The sequence below is a fragment of the Coenobita brevimanus genome, chromosome 59 (assembly GCF_032717465.1).
Source record: "Coenobita brevimanus isolate Jiangsu-jjx chromosome 59, ASM3271746v2, whole genome shotgun sequence".
Classification (NCBI taxonomy): Eukaryota; Metazoa; Arthropoda; class Malacostraca; order Decapoda; family Coenobitidae; genus Coenobita; species Coenobita brevimanus.
The window spans coordinates 1,245,001-1,262,500 of record NC_137012.1 but is presented as its reverse complement, the minus strand read 5'-3'; positions in this window follow the sequence as shown (position 1 = coordinate 1,262,500).

The window sequence follows — 17,500 nt, the reverse complement described above, 5'->3', positions numbered from 1 at the left end:
GTCTGAAAGTACAGGAAATTGGTTTGTTGCACTTCGCTGTCTTATTTTGCAAGTATTAAAGTGTACGTATTTGGGAGGGTATTGTTAGATGTGTGTGTGTGTGTGTGTGTGTGTGTGTGTGTGTGTGTGTGTGTGTGTGTGTGTGTGTGTGTGTGTGTGTGTGTGTGTGTGTGTGTGTGTGTGTGTGTGTGTGTGTGTGTGTGTGTCTACTGCACTTACTTGCTCCTCGTGGATAAAACAACAGCAAGGACACACACCTGGTCCTAAAGTCTCACTCTTTTCGCACCTTTGAATAATGTATGCTTCTCTCCCTCTCTCTCTCTCACTCTCTCTCTCTCTCTCTCTCTCTCTCTCTCTCTCTCTCTCTCTCTCTCTCTCTCTCTCTCTCTCTCTCTCTCTCTCTCTCTCTCTCTCTCTCTCTCTCTCTCTCTCTGCCAACAGTACAGTAACTGACCACACCACTACCTTTCCTTCATCATTCTTCACACACTCCCTACCTGTGATAGCCCTGTTTTCCCTCCTCATCTATATTCTTCCTTTCAACGCTATTTAGGTTATGGTGTAAAATTCTCTGAGACTCAGATTTTGCACTGTATATCACTTTCAAATATTTCTCTCTGTTCTCACGCCTTTTTTTTTTTTTCCATTCCCGGGAAAACCTTCTTTTCTCCTTAACTGCGGCTGCTACACCCTTATCCCACCACCATGTTACCTTGTGTTTTGGAGGGTCCTTTGTCCATCCACACACTGCATCAGCAACTCTTAGGAGATTGTTCTTGAGAGCTCTGTACTGTTCACTAACACTTCCGTCAACAGCTCCCAGTTCAGTCACAACTCTACTCATCTCGCTATAGAAGGCATCTCTCACTGCATGGTTCTTCATTTTCCATTCTTTCCTCCTAGGTAAATAGGTCCTTTTTTTCACCACTCGCTCCCTACGCACCATGTCACATATCCGTAATTTGAGTTACTGCACACATTCTTCGCCTCCTTAGCATTGACATCCCTCATCAACCTCCTATCAGCCCTCCTGATCAGAAAATAGTCAATGTGGTTTTTATTTCCCCCTCAGACTCATACCTAATCAGCATACTGTTTCTTTTCCTAAAATGCATGTTGCACACAATAATGTTCAGTGCCTCCCCAAATTCGAGTATCCTTTCCCCTTCCACATTCCTCGTACCATATCCTCATCCCTCATGTACCCCTTCATATCCATAAGCTGCTTCACCTGCATGACCAGTAAGTCCCCTTCCAAAACCACAATCTCATCATCCCCCACACCACTCACCACACGTGTCAAGTCATCCCAGAATCTGACTTTTTCTGCCTCAGCCAAACCAGCCTGTGGAGCATACGCTGATGTAATGGAATTATTAGTTGACCGAACACTGCTTTCACTGTTGTAATCCTGTCATTCACGCTCATACATTCACGACACATTCCACCCATTTTCCCGCAGCCAGCACACCCACTCCACTATATCCATCTACACTTCCCTGTCAAAACAGCTTGTATCAAGTCTCTCCCGGCAGTCACTGAGGCTGATTCTTCCCTGCACAAATAAATCACATGGTTACGTTTGTTTCACACACACACACACACACACACACACACACACACACACACACACACACACACACACACACACACACACCAGCATGTATACGGATGAGGGTTGAGAGAGATAAAAACCTGAGCCATGACGGTGCTAATGATTGGGGAAGGATGGGGTGTCTGAAATCTGAGGTATGCAAATGATATTGTGTTTCCTGCATGCAACAGACAAGAGCTAATTGATTGGTGCAGAGTTTTGTGGGTGTATGTGAGCGTCCAGCTGTGAAGGAAGCGGTGCATAAGAGCAAAGTGATTGTTGTTGAGAGAAAAGGTGGAACATAGTGAGACGTGATGGTGAAAAGGGAGACACCAGAATTGGTGAGGCAGTGTAAGTACCTGTGCTCAGTGATAGAAAAAAAAAAAAAAAAGGAAGAGGTAAGTGTGTGAAGGAAGCAGAAGAGTAGCACAGGGAAGGAAAGTGGCTGGTGCTATGAGGGCCTTGATATTATGCAGAGGTGTGAGTGTGGTGGCTACGAGAGGCTTGCATGGTGGAGTTTTAGTGCCAACATTAACTTATGGATGTGATACTTTAGTGTGGCATGAAATTGAAAAGTCAGGAGTAAGCGTTATGGAAATGAGTTTGTTGAGGAATGAGTGAGGAGTGCGGAGAGTGGATATATTAAGAAATAGTGTGGATTGTGAAAGGCAAGGCAGACTGTGAACACTAAGTCGAAGAGAGTATGCTTAGGTGGTATGGTCATGTGGAGAGAATGAAGATGAACAGAGCGGTGAAAACGGTATATATGAACTTGTCTGAAGGCGGGAGGAACGTGGTAGACCAAAAAAAGTGGAAAGACGTAAAATCTGAAATTGTGAGAGAGCGAGGTATGGAGTGGTGAGGCGCGGGAACTGACAGTAAATCGAGCTACTAGGAAGAAATGTTTACGGAGATCTTTTCTGGCGTGGATTTGGCGCCCGAGATGGAGGGATGGAGTGGAGAGGTATATGAGAGAGGGGGGTGTGAGTTGGGAGCAGGACAGTGAAATGGCGGGGGACAGGGCGACGTGGAGGCGATTTGTTTATGGCCACCCCATATGGGATTAAGGCGTCTGGCAATTTCATATTTTTTTTTTTTCGGCCAATTTATAGACTTTGGATTGACAGCTGGTCGCCGGTGTGAAGAGAGTAAGTGTCAATGGCTCTTATTCTCCCTAACTCCTCTTCCTTAGTGATTTATTTTTGGATACGGCAGGCTAATATTGTTCCGTATGATAAGTGTGCAGAGTACGACGATATTAGAAGATTCAGGTAAAAAAGGAGAGGACGACAAGGTGTAATAAACAAAATAAATCGCTTAGGAAGTGGTGTTAGGGAGCTTCCTTAACCAACGTGAATACCAACCAGTGGTAATGCCTGTGGGGTAGAGTCAGGATTCCTTGGGCTTGAATGGTGAATGAGTGTGTGGCCCTTTTAACTGAGTAGACGGTTTCTTCTTCTTTCAGGGTTTTTCTTGCCTCATGGACCCTACCTTACCCAATTTTTAGGCGGGAAAAGAGGTTTGAATTAAGATGATGATGACAGTGGAGCTGATGATGATGATGATGATGATTGTAATAATAATAATAATAATAATAATAATAATAATAATAATAATAACAAAAATAGTAATAATAATAATAATAATAAGAAGAAGAAGAAGAAGAAGAAGAAGAAGTATGATAATAACTAATAATAATAATAACAATAACAATAATAATAACAACAGACACAACATTAATTCCAAAGCTCGGTACCTATTCCAAGAACGTAAGAATAAGTTAAACACCCACACAGAGGCCAGCATATGAACCCTCCAATTTCCAGACGCGGCAAATTACTCATGAATCCAGTGGTTTCCAGGAAAAGGCAGACTTCGAAGAGCAGTGGGATCTAACTTGTACTTTAACCGCGCCCTTTAAATCGCGCTGTAATGAAAATTTGTCCTATTTGCGTCACAATCTTGAAATATATATATATATATATATATATATATATATATATATATATATATATTGTGTGTGCGTTTTTTTTTTTGTTTTTTTTTTTTTTATGATATGGGCATGCTTTAAATGTCCGCCGCGCTTAGGGCTCGTACCCAAGACTTGAAGCTCACTGGTCATGAGTTCGGTACGCTAACCACCCAGCCACCGCGGCGGTGGAATGTATATGGTCCTTTAATGCGACAGCTATTTCCATCCATCCATCCATCCACTCATCCATCATTCCTCATGTCGTCTGTCCATCCATCTTCCATCATCAATCCATCCATCCATCGTTTTCTTCATTCATTCATTCATCTGTCCTTCCATCCATCCATTCATCCACCCATTCATCCATTCATCCATCCATCCATCCATCCATCCATCCATTCATTCATCCATCTATCCCTCCATCCGTCATCCATCCATCCATCAGTCGATCCATCCGTTCTTTCATCCATCCATCCATCATCCATCCATCCGTCATCCATCCATCCATCCATCATCCATCCAATCCATTATTGTCCCTTTAGAAGCGTAGGGACCCGGGGCTAGGCTACTCAGTCTTGTTATGAAAGACGAGGTTGATCAGCCTTTCATGAGTTGGAGTGGCATTTGTGAGCAGTACACCCCAATCCACCCTCGGACAGAAACCCTTGCTGGCCCACCTGGTCAGAGCGCCATAACCCACTAGGCCACCAGGCGCCGTTTGATTATATGGCTACCACCTAGCGTAGCAAATGATTTCCTGGGTTGCAGTGAACCATCTGGCTTCACAGTACAGAGTCGCCTACGGGCAGCACTACATCAAGTGGGTGGAGGCAGGAAAAACAAACCAAAAAGAGATGTTATTGTACCGAATGTTTAATCCCCTTCACTGTTTTTTTATTGTTCGTTTTTTGCTTATTTTTAGCCAAGCAAACAACTGTACTCAGCTCAGAAGTGGGGCATGGAGCAGATTTGACTGAGGCTGCACTCAAACCTTATCTGAGTAGGCTAAAAAAAAAGGGGGGGGGACTCATTTGGGGGTAGGAAGTAGAAAGTAAAGAGTATGGTGGTGTTGTGGTGGTGGTGGTGGTGGTGGTGATAGTGATGGTGTTTATGGTGGTGGTGGTGGTGATGGTGGTGGTGATCGTGTTGGTGGTGGGGGTGGTGTTGGTATTGATGGAAGTGTTGGTGGTGGTGGTGGTGGTAGTGTTGGTGGTGGTGGTGGTGCTGGTGGTGGTGATAGTTTTGTGGTGATGGTGGTGGTGGTGGTTGTGTTGATATTCGTGGCAGTGTTGATGGTGGTGGTGGTGGTTGTGGTGGTGATGGTGATAGTGGTGATGTTTATGGTGGTGCTGGTGGTGGTGATGATGGTGGTGATGATGGTGATGTCGCAAACTGTATTGTGGTTGTTTCAAAACTGATCAATTAGCTCTTGAATTTTTTAATAAGTGATTTTAGAATTTCTAGGCTTCTGTCACTGAGCCTTTGTCCACACCATAATATGCATGTAGTAGTAGTAGTAGTAGTAGTTGTAGTAGTAGTAGTAGTAGTAGAAGTTGTAGTAGTAGTAGTAGTAGTAGTCGTAGTAGTAGTTGTTGTCGTTGTTGTAGTTGTAGTAGTAGTAGTAGTAGTAGTAGTAGTAGTAGTAGTAGTAGTAGTAGTAGTAGTAGTAGTAGTAGTAGTAGTAGTAGTAGTTGTTGTTGTTGTTGTAGTTGTAGTAGTACTAGTTGTTGTTGTAGTTGTTGTTGTTGTTGTTGTTGTTGTTGTAGTAGTAGTAGTAGTTGTTGTTGTTGTTGTTGTTGTAGTAGTAGTAGTAGTAGTAGTTGTAGTAGTAGTAGTAGTAGTAGTAGTTGTTGTTGTAGTAGTAGTAGTAGTAGTAGTAGTAGTAGTGGTAATAGTAGTAATAGTAATAGTAGTTGTAGTAGTAAATTACAATATATTATACAAGTGGCCACACAGGACGTGAGCGGGTGCGGGCGAAAACTTCAATGGGCTACAGTGACGCAGACCTTCTTCCTGCACCCGCCCGCACCAGCATGCATTTGGTGTGGACGGGCAATAAGCTGATTAAGATTTCCTCGTGTTTTCAGGAATTAAATACTGCCGTTTTCTCGACTATAAGAGATTTAATGTTACTCTAGTGGCATTCTCTCTCTCTCTCTCTCTCTCTCTCTCTCTCTCTCTCTCTCTCTCTCTCTCTCTCTGTGTGTGTGTGTGTGTGTGTGTGTGTGTGTGTGTGTGTGTGTGTGTGTGTGTGTGTGTGTGTGTGTGTGTGTGTGTGTGTGTGTGTGTGTGTGTGTGTGTGTAAACCTATAGACATCTCGACCTGTATGGATTCCCGATAAACACATATGACGTATTGATGACGTCACTCCTTACGTCACACCCTTAACTCGCACTTACATACAATAGACCACAAAAGTTCGCCTGATATTTCACCTCTTCTGCTTGTCCCTCTGCTGGCTAATATTCCTAAGCTGAATGAGGCTTTGTATGTTTCTCTGGCCATAGATGATTCTCTTTGCTATGATGCGTCAGGGAGGATAGTGACGGACATTGCTCAAGTGTGAAGTAGGCGCAGTGGATTCGTGGACCAAGTTTTGTCCCTTTCTGTATATACCTCACGTCCCCCCTTCCCCCCGTAACAAATTCCTCTCTTCAATCCATCGTTTTCTGTTTAATCCTTGCTTCCTCCAGACGATTTTATTCATCTTAACAAAGACCTTTCAAGCTGAAGTCTTTCGTTCCTTCGTGTCAGTTATAAAGACTCCAACAACAAGAGATCGGCCTTGGTCACCTAGTGGCGACTGTCTTTATTGCACGATCTCTGGCAGCCTCCCTATTCAGTCCCTTATCCCTGAGGTCACAGCCTGTGACCTCATCCCAGGCCTTTTTTAGTCTGCCTTTCTCAACCCTCCCCTCGACGTTCACACTTCTCACCTTCTGCACCCATTTTTTTTAATCCAAAGATGAATTAACCAAATGCCAGAAGCCGGCGAGATTGTTCCCTGCAAGAATAAGAGAGCCAAATTCAAGATCCATACATTTCGAGATGCCTGGGCACATTGCGTTTAAAAGACTGGAGGTCATAGGGAGTAGGAAATAGAGGCAGTGTAAGACAAGTCCAGAGTTGACCTGCTGTATAAGTGAAGGACTGGGAGTAACGGTTAACTCTTGCATTAGAGATTTGGACAGGGAAAGGGATGAGAGTTTGTTACTAGATGGGTGCTACACACCCGCCGTAGTGGTGCAGGGATGCCAGCAAACATTTCAGAGGAACAGTGACCATTGAAGAAGCGATGGAAAAGAGATAAAGATGCAACAGTGTAGCGAAGAGACAGAGGTTGAAGGGAGCCACCAAAAGGAGGAGAGTTAATGAGACGAAAAGCCTTTGACTCTACCTTGTTGAGAAGAGCTGTATATGAGGAGCCTTCCCACACATGAGAGTTGTACTCTACAAAGAGACAAATAAAACCCGTGTATAAAGGCATCAACTGCGCAGGGGTAAAGAAGGCACACCTAATCTCTTGAAAACCGATTTGGCAAGAAGCAATATAATCCTTCCAAGATAAATCCCGAGAGAATGAAACCGCAAGTATGTTTGGTGGCGATGCAGCATTGAATTTACTGGATACTCCTGTGGAAGATTTTGACGGGTCAAAAGATGTAAGTACTAAGTTTTTTGGTGCATTAAAAACAACAAAGTTACTTTTTCCTCAGTCAGATATATGAGCCAAGTCAGACATTAGGTGTGTCATAGCCTCATCCCTTGCTTGTTGAAGTAACTGCTGAGATGGACGCTGCTGGAAGCGAATGGAAAGGCGAATGGTGGAGTCATCAGCGTATGAATGGATCGGGTTAGATGTCTATCTATCTATCTATCTATCTATAGCTAGACGCCCTAATCCCGCAAAGGGTGGCCGCAGACAAAACCCCTCCAAGTCACTCTGTCACCCACCATTTGACTCCCCTCCCCCCAACTCACCCCCCCCTCCCTCATATACCTCTCAACTCCATCCCTCCACCTCATCCTCGGTCTACCTCCCTCTCCCTCCCTCCACCTCACCTACATACACCCTCTTAGTCTTTCATTCTCCATTCTCTCCACATGTACAGCTTAGAAAGTTGTAGGCTTGTTCACCAGGTGGATCAGTGAAAGGAGGGGAGAGCCAAAGATGGTGGTGAAACTGTCCAAACCATCTCAGTCTACCTCTCCTTATCACAGCACCAATACACTCAAGTCCCATCCTTCCTCTCAACTCTGCAGTTACAATCCTAGCCCCCCAGGACTAGCATTCAAGTGTACACATCTGTCTAATCATTATCATTTCTCTACTTTGGAGGTCTACGAATATCCTCTTCCTTCACTGCCCAGGCCTCACTACTTTACGAAATGTTATAAATATCAATGAAAATAAATAAAATTAATAAGGAAAACGTCAACCCAGTGAATTATTCTGTTTTCACTCAATCTTGGCCAATATTTGCCATCCCACCATCTTGAATACTGAGTTTTAACATTCCACCCTGACTACACTTGGCCATTAACCAAAGTGAAAGGGTTAGGGATGTTTGCCAGGCTAGAACATACGCAGTACAGCATTGGTATCCTTAGCTTCTGCCCTCATCATCATCATCATCATCATCATCATCATCAACATCATCATCATTTCTCCCTCACCTCTATCCGTCGATCCCATCAATGAGGTATCGCTTTTTCTTCTATATTTTGGACACGTCAGACGATTTTATGTAACTTATGAAAAAAATCTTTCTAAGTGAATGGATCAGTAACTGTTAAATATATTTTTATTTATTTTGTTTATTTATTTATTTATTTATTTAGCCATATGGAGAGGATGGAGAGTGAGAGACTGACGAGGAGAGTGTATGTGAGTGAGGTGGAGGGGGAGAGAGGGAGGGGAAGGACAAGGATGAGATGGAGGGATGGAGGGGAGAGGTATATGAGGGAGGGGGGTGTGAGTTGGGAGCAGAGCAGTGAAATGGCGGGGGACGGGGTGACGTGGAGGCGCTTTGTTTGTGGCCACCCCGTATAAGGGATTAAAGCGTCTGGCCATAGATAGATAGATAGATTTAATATATTCTTCTTGTTATCACCTGGCGATTTTATTCGACTTAGAGAGGGCCTTTAGTGACGAAGGGGGTTAATGTAGGCTGTGATTGACCCCTCCAGATCGAGAAGTCAATCGTCAGGTAAACTCAGGTAAACTAAGGTAAACATAGGTGAAAACTAACGTACTATATATAAATGGGAAATATAAGCTAAATCTGAGCATAGAAGAGTTGTAGTAGCACAGTAGTGGTGATGGTGGTGATGTTGGTAGTAGTAGTAGTAGTAGTATTAATAGTAGCAGTAGTAGGAGGAGGAGGAGGAGGCTGATATTGGTACTAGTGATAGTAGTAGCAGTTACAAGTTGCAACCCCATTCTCGAGTGCACATGAACCAAATTATCCGCACACCGAAGCCGCACGTCTTACACAGTCCACCATCTTCCATTCATGGGATAGGGAGGGGACTGAGGGACGTTTATACAGCCGGTCAGTTCACCACCCTACATCGGTGACACCACGTGAAGGCGCCCCTCTTCCACAGGGGGTCACCAGTATACATATCCTGGCGGCACACACCGTACCTCACGTGCTTTGTTTTAGTCAGGCCGTACCCTACCTGCTGTGGACTCAACAAGTGGGATTTTCTCTACCTCCCTTCATCCCTACCTGTCCCTCCCCCCTCCCCACCTCCACTTCACTCCTCTCTCCATACATATCCCTCCCTTTCGTACATATATCCTTCCCCCTTCCCCCCTTTCCCCAGCCTTCACTCCCTTACTCATAACACTCCACTTCCCCCCCCACCCCTCCATACACATACACCTGTCTCTCCCCCTCTCCTCCACCTTTCACATAGTCCCTTACCTCCCCCTCGCTACATATATCCCTCCCCTTCCCCCCTCCCCTCCACTCTTCCCTCCTCTCCCTACACATACCCTCTCCTCTCCCACCTTCCCTTCACTACATATAAGCCTTCCTTCCCCCTCCTCACCACCCTTCTCTTCCCTCCCTACACACACCCTTCCACTCCCCTCCTCCCTCCCCTTCCATCCTATATCTGTCCTCCTCACCCTCCCTTCCCCTGTCTAAATAGGGGTATATGTCTCCCCTCCCCCTCTCCTCTCCTCCTACTCCACCCCCTATCCTTCCCTCCCCACGTCCCCTTTCTCTGCTTTATGCCCTCCCTCCCCCTCTATGCCCTCCCCGCCCCTCCCTCCTCTCCCTATGTATATGCCTCCCCTCCCACTTTCTCCTCCCCTCCCCCTTTCTCCTCCCCTCCCCCGGCTTCTCCCCACACTGGCTATATAACAAAGGAGTCATTGAGGACAGTCATGCTGGGTGGGGGCCTTTGAGTGGGTGCCACGAAGAGAGAGAGAGAGAGAGAGAGAGAGAAACTATACACCTTGGCGCTAATGCTCACTATCTCTATTCTGAAGTTAAGATATAAATAAATCTAATTACATTGTGTATGGTATTCATTTTTTTTTACTAATTAGCCAAAAGTTATAATAATTATGCACAATCATCATGACTTGCCATTTTGATACGTGGAGGGAGAATAGTGATGTAATACGAAGCACCCAGTGATGTAATGTAGTGATGATGTAGTGATGATGTAATGATGTAGTGATGATGTAATGATGTAATGTAGTGATGATGTAATGATGTAATGTAGTGATGATGTAGTGATGTAATGCAGTGATGATGTAGTGATGTAATGTAGTGATGATGTAATGATGTAATGTAGTGATGATGTAATGATGTAATGTAGTGATGATGTAATGATGTAATGTAGTGATGATGTAATGATGTCTTGCAGTGATGATGTAATGATGTAATGGAGTGATGATGTAATGATGTCTTGCAGTGACGATGTAATAATGTAATGTAGTGATGATGTAGTGATGTAATGTAGTGATGATGTAGTGATGTAATGTAGTGATGATGTAATGATGTAATGTAGTGATGATGTAATGATGTAATGTAGTGATGATGTAATGATGTCTTGCAGTGATGATGTAATGATGTAATGTAGTGATGATGTAATGATGTAATGTAGTGATGATGAAATGATGTAATGTAGTGATGATGTAATGATGTAATGTAGTGATGATGTAATGATACAATGTAGTGATGATGTAATGATGTAATACAGTGATGAAGTAATGATGTAATGTAGTGATGATGTAGTGATGTAATGTAGTGATGATGTTGTGATGTAGTGATGATGTAATGATGTCTTGTAGTGATGATGTAATGATGTAACGTAGTGATGATGTAGTGATGTAATGTAGTGATGATGTAGTGATGTAATGCAGTGATGATTTAGTGGTACTTGGAAAAAACGATGTTGTTGTTGCTTCTGTTGTCGTTGTTGTTGTTGTAGCCAGGCGGACATTATACAACGTGAAAGGGGTTTTAGGAAGTAGAAAATGAATAAATGACGCATAGAAGACATACTCTTACCGAGCCTTCCCGCAAAACACGAGAAATTACGGTGCGGAGTGAAAGGTGTGTGCTATGTATGGACTACCCTGTGTCTTAGTGGAATGAAAAGGTTAACTGTAGCCTGCATTACCCCATTCAATATTATTCATTTTTCACTTTTTTTTTTATGTAGATGTGGATGTGATAGGAAGCGTTAGGAGAAACACATTGAGGTGGTTTGGCCATGTGGAGAGGATGGGGAGTGTGAGACTGACGAGGAGAGTGTATGTGAGTGAGGTGGAGGTGGAGAGAGCTAGGGGGAGGTCAAGGATGAGATGGAGGGATGGAGTGGAGAGGTATATGAGAGAGGGGGATATGAGCTGGGAGCAGGGCAGTGAAATGGCAAGGGACAGGGCGACGTGAAGGCGATTTGTTTGTGGCTACCTCGTATGGGATTAAGGAGTCTGGCAATAGATAGATAGATAGATTTTAGCTTATATTTTCATTGTCTTCCAGCCCATGTGACGTAACTCAGTGGCAGGAGACGGTACCACGACTCTACATCCATTCCATAGCACTTCTTTGTGACTAGTATCGCATTCCATAAGGCTAATGAATTGTTACACCTGAGTATTTAAGATTAAGAAAATGAATGTTTATTGCTTCCAGAATGTGGTGGATTAGCAATGGCCGCTCCCTCTGGTCAATATAATCTGCTAATACTGTTTTTTGTTGGCATACAGCTGACATTTCCTTAACTCAGCGTAGTGATAGCGCTGGGTAAGAAAGAAGCTCATTTACCCTTCCCGAATGACTTTAAGAGAATGGAGAATGAAAGACTGACTAAGAGGGTGTATGTAGGTGATGTGGAGGGAGGGAGAGCAGGGGGAAACCGAAGATGAGGGAGGAAGGAGTGAGCTGGGAGGAGGGCAGTCAAATGGTGGGTGACAGAGCGACTTGGAGGCGTTTTGTCTGCGGCCACCCTTTGCAAAATTAGAGCGTCGGGCTATAGATAGATAGATAGATGGAGACTTTAAGAGAGAAAAAAGAACTGCTAGGCTCCGGGAGTGCCCCACAGGTGTCTCCCAAGAAAGTATCCAGTAAGGGTATGGAGTCTAAGAATACCCTGAATTCCTGATGGTGTATCTACGGGTCTGTATTTCACATTTCTATCATGGTTCATATTCCTGTTCGCTCTGCAGTCATCCTTTATCTGTTCCGACTAATTCCCTTCCATTTACCTTTCAGTGACTCTCGTTATACTGCATCTGTGTACTCTGAATTTTTTTTCTTCAGATATCTCACAACCATGTCCGTCGCTTTTGTCCCGTCAGATCACTTACACTTGCGTTCGTCCATTGCTCCATCCCTTCGTCTATGTCCAGTATTCCTCTTTAATATCCTTCCTATCCTTTAGAATGTAACCTTTCAGTAAGGACTATTGATTCTGCATGTTCTTTCACCTCTGCTCCCAACCTACCCCTTTTCCATACTCACTTGGCTCGTGAGTACATTACCTTTATTTCCGTACACCTTCATTTGTTGTGGGGTGGATGTGGATGTGGTTGAGAAAATTAGGAGAAATACACTGAGGTGGTTTGGACATGTGGAGAGAAGGGAGAATGAGAGGCTGACTAAGAGGGTGTATGTAGGTGAGGTGGAGGGAGGGAGAGGGATGAAGAGACCGAGGATGAGGTGGAGGGATGGCGTTGTGAGGTGTATGAGGGAGGGGGAAGTGAGATGGGGGGAGGGCAGTCAATTGGTGAGTGACAGAGCGACTTGGAGTCATTTTGTCTACGGCCACTCTTCGCGGGATTAGGGCGTCGGGCTGTTGACAGATAGATAGATAGATCTGTCCGAACATTCCTATCAAGTCATTCGAAGCTTCTTGCCTGTACATTGCTCTAGACTGTTGCTCTGTCAAGTTAAAACCTTTCTTTATATACCCAGCCCGTCAACACTATGCTCTTCGTTCACGTGACTAAAATCGTTGCGCCTGTAAATATCTCTTCTATCTTTCCCTTTGATAACGTAAGTATTACCGCTCCTCAGCTAGACAAGATTGATTACCTACACAATTCTAAATTTGTGAGTGTTCAGATGCCTCACTTCAGCACCTGTCTTTGAATAACCCCTATTTCGTATATCCTCCTCTCGCATTTACTCTACTAGGATTATTGATCATGGTGGTTTTTGTCCATTGCTGTGTTAATTATCTATCTATCTATTGCCAGACGCCTTAATCCCGTACGGGGTGGTCACAAATAAATCGCCTCCACGTAGCCCTGTCCCCCACCATTTCACTGCCTTGCTCCCAACTCACACCCCACTCTCTCATATACCTCTCCACTCCATCCCTTCATCGCATCCTTGGCCTCCCCCTCCCTCTCTCCCCCTCCACCTCACTCACATACACTCTCCTTGTCAGTCTCTCACTCTCCATCCTCTCCACATGGCCAAACCACCTCAGTGTGTTCCTCCTGTGTAAACATGTGGAAAAAAAAGACCCCATGAGAGTAGGTTAAAGCAAGGAGCAAGAAAAACAGTGAAGCTTGCTAAATCTTGAAGTGACGTGAGGAAATTGCAACCTGACGCTGAAGTTGGAGAAATTTGAGTGGGAACAGGAAGACCCGGACAGACCCAAGGCTCACTCCACATCTGCTATACGGTGTTTGTGTGAAGACGTGTGGAACTCTAATTATGTGAACCGTATTTCGTTATTACAGTACTTTCTTCTCTCGCGATACTGTTGTCAATCCTGTATAACCAGCTGTTTTATTTGTGTAGTTTTGATATTCTTCACACTAACATATCAGTATTTTATCATTCGCTTACGTATGTACCTTAGTTTAATTATATATTCTCCGTTTACCAGTTTGCTCATTATTATTATTACTATTATTATCATTATTATTATTTCTTATTCTTCATGGCTCAGACGCTGGTAGAATGAGATGAATTGTCAGTGGCCAAATCTTAGTGTATCGTGTGTCAGTAGCTGGAATAAAACACTAGAGTTGTGCCGACCGTTGAAGGTGGACACATGCTCCGCCACAGCCTGCCCCCTGAGGTTATGAGAGAGAGAGAGAGAGAGAGAGAGAGAGAGAGAGAGAGAAAGAAAGAAAGAAAGAGAGAGAGAGAGAGAAAGGAAGAACCCAAAATAATGTGAGGTAGAGAGAATGAGAGAAGAGAGTTGAACAGGGAGAGAATAAAAGAGGAAAAGTGGCAAATTGGAGCAGTTTAAGACGGTGAAAAGTTAACAGGAGAAAAAAGAAAGAAAGTTAGGAAAGGAGGGCAGGGAGAAAGAGAATCAAGGAGGGAGGGAGAGAGGATGAAGGAGAGAGAGAGAGGAGAAATGAGTGAGAAAATCTGCGAGAGGTAGAGCACGAACGAAAGATGTACGTTGGGAAATGAGAAGAGAAATGAACAGCGAAAAGAAGGTAGGTAAAAGAGATGAAAAAATGAAGGAAAGAGAGAGGGAGAGGAGAGAGGAAAGATGAGAAAGATAGAAGGGAAAGGAGCAAGTGAGAGAATGTGTGAGAGAAATGAGATAGTTTTAAAAAAGGTAAGAAACAAGTAAATGAACGAAGGCAGGAGAGAGAGAGAGAGAGAGAGAGAGAGATTAGAAAAAAGAAGGGAAAACAAAAGGGAGACAGAGGAGAGGAGGCAAAAAGAAGAAAGAAAGAGAGGAAGTAAGTAAGAGAGAGAAACAGAAAGAGGGGAGAAGGAAGGAAAAATGATGAAGAAAGAAATGAGTGACAGAAAGCGTCTGTGAGGAGAAAGAAAAAGATAGTAAAAGGGAGAGACAGAACAGCAATGGAAGGGGAAAGAGATGGGAGAGAGAAAAGGAAAAGAACAGCAGAAAGGAGTATTTAAGAGAGAAGGTTAAGGAGGAAGAGAGAGGAGTGATGTAAAAATGAAAGATTAGAGAGAGAGAGAGAGAGACATTCGGCGTTAGTCTGTGTGTACCTGCATAAGTTTGGATGCGTATTTGTGCCTGTGTTTGTGTCTGTTTGCGTGTGTGTGTGTGTGTGTGTGTGTGTGTGTGTGTGTGTGTGTGTGTGTGTGTGTGTGTGTGTGTGTGTGTGTGTGTGTTCTCATCTTGTTTCCCCATTACATTTTTACGAGACTGGGGTAGGCTCGTGACGTTCCTTCTTCTGTTATATAATACATTTCTTTAATAATTGATAATCTTTTCGCCACACCTAACTTCATCTGGTTCCATAGTCGAAGAGTCAATTGATCTCAGAGAAAAACTGTACTTCCCATCGTCTTTATCTCCTCTTTATGCAATTTCCAGCTGTGTCTTCTTGGTACAGACGGTGGATTGGACTTCGTGGGAGGGACGCAAGAAGGCACAGAGGATTCCAAAGAAAGTGTGTGAAAGTGAGACAGAGGGTAGTGTTTGTAGAAGCAGATTTTGTGTGGTATTAAAGCGAGTGGGACAATGTACTGGTGCAGAGGAAGAGGAGGAGTGGTGTATGAGGGAGTGGGTAAGGTGTGTGACGATAAGGTAGGCTAGAGGCGCATCTTTCACTGTCATCCCCTATCCGGAAGTGGCCAAGAGCTTGCAAGTCGTCGGAAATGATGATGATGATGATGATGATGATGATGACGATGATGATGATGACACAAGACAGGAGTGAGAGAAGTAGAAAGTAGCTATCTGAGAGGAACATGTGGAGTTAGAGGGACAGATAACTATTGATAAAGTTCAGGAGTCTTGTCGTGTTGATGTGGCTATGCTGAAAACGTTAGAAGTATCGTAAGATGGTTTGGCTATCTCAAGAGAGTGAGAGACTGACTAGGAGTGTGTGTGTGAGGTGGAGAGGGAGAGGAGGAGCGGGGAGCCATAAAGTGGAGGGATGGTGTGGTATATGAATGAGGAGGCTGTGAGGTGGGGGTAGGGCAGTTTGATGGCGGAGGATGGGGAAACACTGAGGTCTTCTGTTAGTGGCCACCTCCTTCGAGATTGAAATGTCTAGCTATTGGTAGGCTGAAAGACAGGTACTCCTTTTGTGTGTATTATGTTCTCTCCATTTCCTCTAAATTTCCTTTTCTTCCTTCTTTCCATCCTCCTTTCGTTTCTTCTTCTTGTCTGCTTCTCTCCTTCCTTCCTTCCATACTAGCTTAACCTTATCCACATCGCTCCTTCCTTCCTCCCTGCTTTCCTTCATTCGTTCAGTCTACGTTTCTTCTTACTAATTTCTTTTCATATTTCCTTCCAACTCTCTCCTTCCTCCCTCCCTTCTTCTTTCGTCCGTTTCCTCCCTGCATATTACCACTTGTACTCCATTACTATATCTCATCATTTTCGTCACGGTAACAGTGTGGGTAAATTCTCTCTCTATCTATCTATTGCCAGACGCCTTAATCTCGTAAAGGGTGGCCACAAACAAATCGCCTCCATGTCGCCCTGTCCCCCGCCGTTTCACTGCCATGCTCCCAGCTCACACACATACACACACACACACACACACACACACACACACACACACACACACACACACACACCTCTCATATACCTCTCCACTCCATCCCTCCATCTCATCCTTTGTCTCACCCTCGCTCTCCCCCCCACCTCCATCTCACTCACATACACTCTCCTCGTCAGTCTCTCGCTCTCCATCCTCTCCATGCCAAACCACCTCAGTATGTTTCTCCTAAAGGCTCCTATCACATCCACATACACACCACAACCCTCCTTCTCCTAATCCTGTCATTGGCGCAGGAGAGGGTGGCCTTCATGCGGTGGCACCGACGTAAGTGGGTGATGGAGCTGCCCAGTTATGTAAGTGTCCTCCACATACATCCCTACCCCGAAAAGGAGGATGGTGAGCTGCAGGAGGATAAAATCATCTGGCAGCAGGAACAATAAAGTGCAGAAATAAGGCATTGTGGTGAAGCAGTTAAAGTCTCCCTTTGGAATATTCTCCTTCCCCTTTTTTTCTTCATTGTTGTTTATTTCCTGCAATAAGCCTTTCACTTCCTGCATGGTTGTGTCTGCCAGCTTGTCAACTTCCTCTTTGTAGCAGTTAACCCCTTCTGTCCGGGGGCATATTTCTTGTTCTATCTCGATTCAATTCAGCTTAGGGTACACATTGAGGTGGTTCGGCCATGTGGAGAGGATGGAGAGTGAGAGACTGACGAGGAGAGTGTATGTGAGTGAGGTGGAGGGGGAGAGAGGGAGGGGGAGGCCAAGGATGAGATGGAGGGATGGAGTGGAGAGGTATATGTGAGAAGGGGGTGTGAACTGGGAGCAGGGCAGTGAAATGGTGGAGGATAGGGTGACGTGGAGGCGGTTTGTTTGTGGCCACCCCGTATAAGGGATTAAGGCGTCTGGCAATAGATAGATAGATAGATCGCGTTTACTCTCAGACGACAAAGATCCTCAACGCGTTTTATTCTGATGGCCGGACTGAAAACTCGACTAATAA